Raw genomic sequence first — 10513 nt, 5'->3', positions numbered from 1 at the left:
GGCTCTGCTTTCTGTCAGTTGGACGTTGGTTGCACGGCGCTAGCGTATCTCTATGTCAAGTCCCGCGATAACTCCGACGTTGAACGAGAGCTACGGATGGACAAAATGACAGGAACACCAAAATAAGTGTTTTGCAACAAAAAATAATTACATTCTGCAACGGCACTCTTAAGTTTTCTTAAAGCAGTTGTGTACACTGTTAACTATGGATTATGTCCCATTTATTTACCAGTTTTTATTTATTTATTCACGCATTTAATTATGTATTTATTTATTCATTATTTTATTTATTTATTCCAGTATTTATTTATACATTTATTTATTTGTTTATACTTCTGTCAGATCTCGTCCTCTATAGTTAACACTGTCAAAATAACATAACAAACTGCACGTCTTAACATAACAAACTTGCACATAGCTCTGTATATATATATTTATTTCTCGTTTACTGCGCATAGTTATGGTTACATCTGTTTACATCTGTTAGTCCGATCACTGTCCACTTATATCTACACTTTTATATTTCGTATTTAAGTTTAAGCTTTAAGTTGTATTTAAATTGACACTTTATATTTAGGTTAAAATGTTTCGTTTACTTGCACTGTTGTTAATTTACTGCTCTGTGTGCCTTTGAATTTCCCCCCCGGGGACAAATAAAGTTTTTTGAATTGAATTGAATTGAAACGTCAAACGTGATCACAATCTGAAATTTAGAATCAACCCTCGTTTCATGCATGAATTGTTGACTTTTATGACTTTTCACACATGTCGATAAGTTAGGTATTCATGCAATGTATTTTAACACCGCAGTAATAGAATGGGTTACACAATGCATGTAGACTTTAAGATGTGAGATTGTGTGATTTAAGAATTGAAGTACCCAGTGGTGTAGAAGTGCCAGAAGAAGCGGGTATATCCCCCCTAATGTGTTGGGAGGAGATGGAGAGGATGCAACCAGCACCTCATCAAAACATACCTGTCTCTTCCTCTTTGTGGGGGCTCCTTTCACCTTCTGTGTCTGCTGCCTGGTCCTCAACAAGGGTATCTGCTGTCTGGTCCTCATCCAAGGTGTCTGCTGCTTCATCTGGTCTTCATCCAGAGTGTCTGCTGCTTCATCTGGTCTTCATCCAGGGTGATGCACATGCCTTGAGAGAAACGTTAGATTATTGATAACACTTTAATGTGATGAATTGCAGATCATGGCGATATGGCAAAGAAAAAAAGCGTTCATGACAAGGTAATGCTGCTGACCAGACTGAAAGAAGAGGAGGTTATTGTGGTTCGTGAAGTCAAGCAGCACTGGGAGTACATGAGGAGTATGATTGAAGAGCTTTCATCCCAGCTTTCTGAAGGCATCACCCAGCAAAGTAAGTACAATAAATAGTTTTGGGAAATTGCTTGGAGCTTTTTTTTTTTTTTTTTTTTTTTAATTCAATTTAATGTCCTATTGTCAGGCAGCACCGAGGAGTTGACGGAGAGAGGACGTGAGGGGCTACTCTGTATGCTAAAGAGAAGATTGTCCGTAGTTCAAGCGCAGCAGGGTGCAGCATGTACAATATACCAAAATGTTTTGGGACTGCAAACGGTGCCTATGGATTACTCGTCCGCTGATGAAGAAGAAAACTTGGAAAATAGCCCCTCCTCTGATGAAGAACTTTGACTTCCCCCAAAAGAAGTCTACTCTCTCTCTCTTTTCTGTCTCTTGCTCACTGAGTATTTCTTCTCTCTTGATCTCCTTCTCCCCTTGGTTGATCGTCTTGAAGATCAACTTGCGAATAAGTGGTTCTATTCTGCTGGGTTCAGTTAAAACTGCACGTGGGTTTCCATAAACTGTCAATTATGCAGAGGTGTCGTTTTTTTTTTGTCTTTTAAAAATTTGTATGAGAATTGTGGACTTGTCTTATGTATCTCAATAAGATTGTAATAGAAAGCTTTTATGGTCAGTATATAACTGTACAATTAAATTAGAAATGCTTCCCCTCAAAGTGTGCAAATTTAAAGATATCCACAACAAATAACCTGTATTTAGGAGAGATTTCAAAAACTTTTTTTTAGAGCAGATAATGTACATTGTACATGGCATTGCATATCCTTTGTGCACCGAACATTTAGGTGACTGAAAAAAGTAGCATTTTCAAATTTGAATGTCAACTGAGTAATTAATACAATCTACAACCATAAATATATTTTCTGCTGCTAAAAGAAAAAAAAAACTGGACAACCAACAAACGTAAGCTCACAACCATATGGTATGTGCCTTGATTGTAGAGAATTGCCCTAGTCACAGATAAGCACCATAAAAATAGCTATTAATATACATTTACACTATGTAAATCTTGTGCATCTCCCCATCTGTGAGTCAATGACGTAATGCGGAAGCTGTAATGCACGACATATTGGACTCCTCCTTTGTCTAAATTATATGAAATAAAAAAATCAACTTTACTGTCTCTTAACGATTTTCGCAGATATTCCACGTTACTACTACTTCGGCTGTAGTATAAATATGATATATTTAAAAGATAAATGTATATTTATGTATGAAAAGTTGAAACCGGAAGAATTCCCAAAACAAAACGCGATTTCCACAAAAATCGCTAAATTGTGTGAAATAAACCAGCACCATCACTTTTTACAATATATATAGTCTAGATTATTTTACAAAACCCATTCGGCCTTAGTAAATATTTGATATAGTGGGTAGACATTTTTTACAACCCTAATTATGTTCCCGCTTTTCACAACGCCAGACATAACTACCAAATTCCCGTTTCTAGAATAACAGTCAAAATATCTGAAATGAACCGATATATGTACTTTATTTTAACATAGATCATATATGTACTATGCAATAAATACTTCGGCCACACAAGATACGTGACATATTCAGTGAATACATATTTTGTAAGCCTTGTATAACCCTAGTTACAACCTTTTTTTGGAAACTGAAAAGACTACAATCATGGCGCCATTCAGTATCAAGCTGTATGACTTGACTCTGAGGAATTGTAGTCTTTTAGACAAATCTCAGTGTTTCCCTTACCTAAGAAGTAATATATATTTAATTGAGGGTACACAGGGGAGTATAATTGGATGGTTAACAAATTTATGTTATCAGATATTTAAAAAATAATTGATACATTTGTTAAAATGTATTTTAACCATATATAGCAGCTCCCCCTGTTGTTTTGGTGAGTTGACTACCCTCACATGGTACTTTGTTCCAAGACCTCTCTACAACCCAATAGTTATTCCCATGTCTGTAGCCCCTTTTGTTGCTGAGGTATAAGCCTTCAAACATGCCCTTGGGTCAAGGTTCAAAGGGCATTATTTCAAAACAGGGGTCATGTTGAAACCTCATCTTCACATATGTTACTCTCCAGGATGAGACCTTTCCGACGATGTATGTCGTTCAGCTCTAAGCCAAAAACTTAAATATTCTCATTTCATAGGGGTCTTGCTGTCATACTTTCATAGAGCTCTTTCAAAGAGCACATGAAATGTTTTATTTTATTTTGTTTGTTTTGGTGTAAGTATATCATAAAATCTGGGGAACTATATGCTTGGAGGACAGCATGTTGTGCTTGGTTTAGAATTATGGCTAAAAGTAAAAATCTCTTGTGCTCTTGTCCATATTAATTCATCCTAGTACTTTTTTTTAATCCTTCTTTCCTTATAGAAGAGTTAATCTAATTTGTCATCAGTCATTGTTTTAATATTCAGTTTAATGTCTTTCATGGAGCAACAGGGTTAAACAGGTCAAAAGGCTTCATGTCTCTGCTAGGCCTCAAATGGTCAAATTAGCTCTTTTAAGCACCTTAAAAGAAGTTTTTAACATCAGTCTTGTTCCCAAAGCATACAGCATATAGTGGAGAATGACCCCCTGTGTTTTGGAACATTTTCACACTTTTTAGGTGAAAGATGGTGTCTCGGACCACCTCGGTTAAGAGGTGGTTTTAACTGAAGACCAATCACAATGTTCATTTCTCATCCAATCACTGTGCAGAGACACATTACGTACAACAACATTCACAATGTCAAAGTATCACTTGTAGAAGAAGTGAATATTTAGCCTGTTGAGGCCCAGAACTTGATCAATATACTGCTAATTATATAACAGACTGCTGGGGATGCTGAGAGTTGAAGCCTTTAATGAGTGATTACCCAGGTTGTTCATTCTGTATTTGGTGTGTTTACTGCTTTGAACTTCTTTACCTATTTTGTCATAAGGTGAGAAGATAAAAAGACAAATCCTGTTGATCTTGAATTCATGGTATCTCTGTACCTTACAGAAAGCAAACAGTACTCAAACAGCTGGACTGACTGAATCGTCGTGGGTCAACAGAAAACTAATGGAGATCCTTTTCAACAACTATCTAAGTCAAGCTCATTTCTTTCATGTCAAATGTCATCTTAGCTTACAAGCCTGTGGAGAAGGGAACCTCTGAGGCTGAATTGGTCAGAGTGTTTCCTCTGAGAAGTGATGGACCCAGAGGGGGTGGAGGTGTGATCCTGTCCCATTCAAACTCTTAGCTTCTGCATTCTTCCTGTAAACACTGTGGGGGGGATGTGCTCCCATAGCTGACGACGGTCGTTAGGCCTTTTCAAACTGGGCCAACAACATGATTTCCCACCACAAAAAGTTCCACGGTCATTTCTACCAGCAAACAATGGAAGTTCACCTATAGGCTTTGGGAAAAGTCTTTTTGACGTTACATCAGAAAGGAAAGGTGTTTACAAAAGAGTACAGATGTCATCGTGTTGTTCATAAATACTCCCCCAAACATTGGACCTAATGGATACATCCTTTGAGGAGTGGGAGTGTGGCTCCATATCATTGAACAGGAGGAGCTCAGGGACTTCAGTCAACCTTTACCATTTTTCCAAACTCAATTCTACACATGAAGCCCTTTGAAGAGTGCTTCTGAGAGAGTCTATTGGTAACCTCGTCATCACTACATTGAATACAACGGGGCTATGTGTGTACAGGTTCACCTGTACTGCTTTAATAGCCTTCACCTGTACACTCTCAGTTTCACATGTACAACTGTGAGAAAGCCTGACTAGAGTTAACGAGCCTGCTCAGACACGTAACGAGCACGGACCGTATAAAGCACATGCTGCAGAGCGGAGTGTAGGAGGAGCAGAGCAGCTGCAGGAGCAGCCTGGACATTTAAGTTATATGTTTGTGCGTTAATGCAGAAAAGAGTAAGTTTGTTCATATTTACTTGATCTAGTTTCATATATGTACTTACTAAAGTTATTATCTTCATTCTATTCCAGTTAAATTGCATCAAGTCTTTCTTTGATACATTTTTCAAGATTGGTTGTTATTGCAAAAGGGACATCATATATTGTATATGCTATGATGCACATTTGTGTTACCTACATATATATATTTTTTCCTTCTTTCCTTTAGAACCACACACACATACATACACACACGAAGATACGTAGATTGATCCTCATAACTACACGGAACCACGAATGAGACACGGGACACAAGATATGCCAATCTCCTTTGTTCAAAGTGGCCTCTGTAAATCTATGTGTCTGTCACGGAATAAAACCCTTGAGCTGTGAATCCTCTCTGCTGTCCTGATTCTCTGACCGGAATCATTTTCCATATCTGCCGACCCAAACTAAAGAACTTTCCAAAGGTTCAACCTTTATTTCATGGTCCTTCGAGCCGGATTTGGATTCACCAGACGATATGGATACAGCTGCAGATGTACCGGAGAGCGCAGGGCGTCCACACAGGACTCATCGTCTTCCTTCCCACCTTGCTGATTACGAAGTTGGATATCGCCACAATGAGGATCAGCCTGTTCAGCCTCCTACTCGCCCACAGAGCCATAGTAGTGGTAAAGCAAGGATATCTTCATCTACCAGTGATAGCCATTTCAGCAGTCGATCAAGCAGGTGTCACACTGCTCGTGAGGCTCTGGTCAAACGGCTAGATAGAAACCGTCGCCTCATTAAAGCTGAGAATGAATGGAAGCTCGCAAAACTAGTCTCTTCTATGGTATTAGAGGACAACCTTGAGGCCCCTGATGTGACAAACATCGCAGGTGATAATCCTTCGCCACATGTTTTACCAGCGGATGGAGCAGCTGTTTTCCCCTCAACTCATGACCAGTCAACCAGACCACCAGCTCTTGGTCTGACATCTACTCCTGCCTTTGGACCATTGATTGCACCTCAGACAAACGCTGCAGCATCTGCAACCTCTCAATCCAACACGCCAGTTACTGGCCAACCCACGGATTTTCAAACCATTGCATTGCCAATGTCAGAATCTATGCGACCCTTGAAGACAGAGCCTTACCCAGTCATTGCCCCCTACGGAGAAAGACAGACTTTTCCCTCAGCAGGTTCTCAGTCTACAACAGCTCCCACCTCTGATGTTCGGCAACGCCCTAAACTACCTCCTCCAGCACCGGTCCCAGGTCTCTTCCAGCATTCGTCTGTGCTGCCACCTGCAAAGCGTGATCCGGGTGCAGCATATGACCAGCCAGTCCAGCCTTCGCCTGACCATCCTCCTTCGAGGTCCACATACGCCGGTACTCCTCATGCTGTACCTCCCCCGAGCATGCCTTACCAACCTGTACCAGTTCACTATGGTTCTCCGCCTATCTTAGCGAATCCACCAGCTTATGCCATGCTTCCAGGGATGGAACTTTTGATAGCTTCCAGCTATGGCATCCCAAGACCCTCTTTGCCAGTGTTTGACAGCGGCCGGGAGAGTGACTTCGCCCTACTCAAGATGGCACTGGACAATCTACTGAGCCCTCATCAACATCTGAGTGAACAGTACAAGTTCCAGGTGCTTTTAGACCACTTGAAGCTGTCTGGTGCTCTACGGCTGGCCAAAGCTTACATGCACGATCCGAGGCCATACACTGCAGCACTTCAGGCATTGCAGGAGAAGTATGGTCAGCCCAGGCAACTAGTTCAGAGTGAACTTGGGGCTATCCTGAACACTCCTGCAATGAGGATGGGTGATGCAGAAGCATTTGACTCCTTTGCTCTGTCTGTCCATTCACTCGTAGGTATGTTACGAACACTGGAGGGGCAGAACGGTTATGAACTCTGCTGCGGTTCACATGTTGACCGGCTTCTGAGCAAATTACCACCAAGCTACAGAGATGGATTCGTTGAGTATTGCATCAATCGTGGCATTCTTCGGACTGGAACTGACCTAACATACACTCTGCCTGATTTAGCGAATTGGCTTAATCTAAAATTCCAAGCAAAGCGGATAGCCAGTCGGGCTGCAGCCTTGTATCAGGTTGAAACACCTAAAGGGCTAAAGAGGGAGCAAGGGCCCACACGTTCCAAAGAGAAATCAACGTCCATTTTCTTCAATAAGGATGACTCTGCAAGCACAAGAGACCCTGTCTCGGTCAAGCCAAAGGTAAAACCAGTACCTTACTGCCCTTATTGTGACAACAAGGAGCATTTCCTTAACTCTTGTACTGAGTACAAGAAACTCAGCCGCAGCCAGATGTTGAGATGGCTAAAGGATGGGAAACAGTGTTGGAAATGTGGACGGAGTCACTCACCTGATGCCTGCACCCTCAAAAGGCCATGTAGGACTTGCAAAGAGCTGCACCTTACTGTCCTTCATGATGTTATTCAAGACCATCAAGGGTCAGTGTTAATGGTCAGTGTACCAGCTCCTACTTCCATCTATTTGGACCGACCAAACCGCTCAAGGAAGGTAATGCTCAAGGTGGTAAAGGTCATCCTGCACAATGGAGGGCTTGCCATGGAGACATATGCTGTGCTCGATGATGGCTCTGAACGGACTATTGTCCTTCCCCAAGCTGTCCAGCAGCTGAACCTCAAGCGGTCACCTGAGACCCTAACCTTGCGGACCGTTCGTCAAGATGTGGAGATTCTCCAGGGAGCTTCAGTCTCTTTTGACATATCCCCGTTGTTCAAGCCAGAAAAGAGGTACAAGGTCACAAATGCATTCACTGCTGAGGGTCTGTGTCTCACTGATCACTCATACCCTGTTGGAGCCTTACAGAAGCGGTATCCACACTTGAAGAGTCTGCCACTCCCTCCAATAGAAAAGGCTAAGCCACTCCTTCTCATCGGCTCGGACCTGCCTCACCTGCTCACCTCGATCCGACCAGTGAAGGAAGGACCTATTGGTGGGCCCACTGCTGTCTGCACCAGACTTGGTTGGGCGCTTCAGGGTCCAACTAATAATATACCAGCACAATTCCAAGTGTCTCAGTGTTTCCACATCTCCACCATGCCACAACTACATGAGCTTCATCATCATGTAGAACGCCTCTGGCAGGTGGACACCCTTCCATTCATGAGTGAGAAGACTGTTGAACGCTCAAAACAGGATCAACAGGCCATTGTCCAGCTCCAGGCCTCCACAATCAGAGTACAGGTTGAGGGCATTCAGCGATATGCTACACCTCTGATACGACGCACGCCATCATTCCTACTGAAGGCACCCAAGGAGGCCGTGGTACCCAGCTTGCAAAACATGGAGCGCAAACTGTTGAAGGACCCTGTCCGTGCTGACAAGTACTGCAAGGAGATCCAGAAACTCCAGCAAGCTGGATATGTGGCAAAGATTTCTCCAGAGGAAGCAACTAAGTCCACCGAATCCTGGTTTGTTCCCCACCATATGGTGAGACACAACGGAAAGGACAGGATAGTGTTTAACTGCTCCTTTCAGCATCAGGGACAGTCCTTGAATGATTTGCTCCTCCCAGGGCCCCAACTTGGACCATCATTGCTCGGAGTCCTTTTGAGATTCAGGGAGCATCCAGTGGCAATCAGTGGAGACATCAAAGGCATGTTCCATCAGATCCGCCTACTACCAGCTGATAAGCATGTGCTGAGATTTATCTGGAGGGATATGCAGCGAGATTCAGAGCCAGAAATATATGAGTGGCAGGTGTTGCCTTTTGGGACAACTTGCAGCCCCTGTTGCGCCATATATGCCATGCAGCGCCACTCCCAGGATAACGGGAGCAACAATCCTGAACTGGTAGAGGCAGTAGAGCAGTCATTCTATGTAGACAACTGTCTTCACAGCACACGCAGCAAAAAGGAAGCAAAGGCTATGTTGGATGGACTCCGCCAGCTTCTGTGTTCAGGTGGCTTCGAGATCCGGCAGTGGGCGAGTAATGACCCAGCAGTCATCGAACATCTCCCCTCTGATGCTCGCTCTGAAAGCAGTGAGCTGTGGCTCTCCAAATGCAGCACAGACATACAGGAGCCCACTCTTGGTCTGCAGTGGAACTGCATCCGCGACACCATTGGCTACAAACACAGATCCCTACAGACTGCTGAGCCTACACTGCGATACATCTACAAGGTTCTCGCCTCTCAGTTTGACCCACTCGGGATGATAATACCATTCACAACCCGAGCCAAGGTCCTCATTCAGGATCTGTGGAAGGAGAACATGGGATGGGATGACCACATTGAACAACCAATTCTGCGAGAACAATGGTTATCTTGGGAGCAAGAGCTTCCTGCTCTTTCTCAACTTGAGATCCCACGCACCTACATTCCTCCATCATCCAACACGTCTGAAGTAGCCAGGGAACTTCACATATTCTGTGATGCCTCAGAGAGGGCATATGGCTCTGTCGCATACATGCGGACTGTGGGCAAACATGGCAAAATAAATATGTCATTTGTCCTGGCAAGATCCAGAGTTGCACCCAGGAAGCAGCTGTCCATGCCTCGTTTGGAGCTGTGTGCTGGGCTTACTGGAGCTCAGCTTGCCCATCTTCTCCAGAAAGAGCTCACAGTGCCAATTCAACGAGTAATACTGTGGTCAGATTCAACCACTGTCCTCCATTGGCTCCATTCAGAATCCTGCAGGTACAAGGTGTTTGTGGGAACACGTGTCTCAGAAATACAAAACTTGACCAATGTTAACTGTTGGAGATACGTCGAGTCAGTCAAGAATTCGGCAGATGACATCACCCGTGCGTTGACCTTGGAGACCATCGCCAGACCACACAGGTGGCTGCGCGGCCCTGACTTCCTCTATGAGTCAACTGACAAATGGCCTGTCATGCCATCTGGAGACTTAGAGCCTGAGAAAGCTGAGCTCAAGAAGGCCACCATAGTTGCCACTGTGTCAGTCAATCCAGGACCTTCCATTCCCTCGGCTAGCAAGTTCACTACCTGGAAGGAGCTTGTTCATGCTACAGCTGAGGTCCTTCACGGGGCGGCCCATCCCACAAGTGACATTGTTGTCAATGTTGGGGATTACATTGCTGCAGAGAAATTGGTACTGGTCCAGGCGCAATTGGAATCTTTCCCTGATGAGGTGCAGGCCCTCAAGGACAACAAGTTTATACCAACCGACAGTCGACTTGCTTCACTTGCACCTGAATACGATGGAGCTACAGGTCTCTTACGTGTAGGTGGCCGACTGAGACGAGCAGAGAATTTGGAGTTGGGTAGCATTCATCCTATCGTTTTGGATTCTAAGCACCCAATAACCAAGCTACTGATAGCT

The sequence above is a fragment of the Labrus bergylta genome, chromosome 10 (assembly GCF_963930695.1).
Source record: "Labrus bergylta chromosome 10, fLabBer1.1, whole genome shotgun sequence".
Classification (NCBI taxonomy): Eukaryota; Metazoa; Chordata; class Actinopteri; order Labriformes; family Labridae; genus Labrus; species Labrus bergylta.
Note: the sequence above shows the minus strand (reverse complement) of the source record.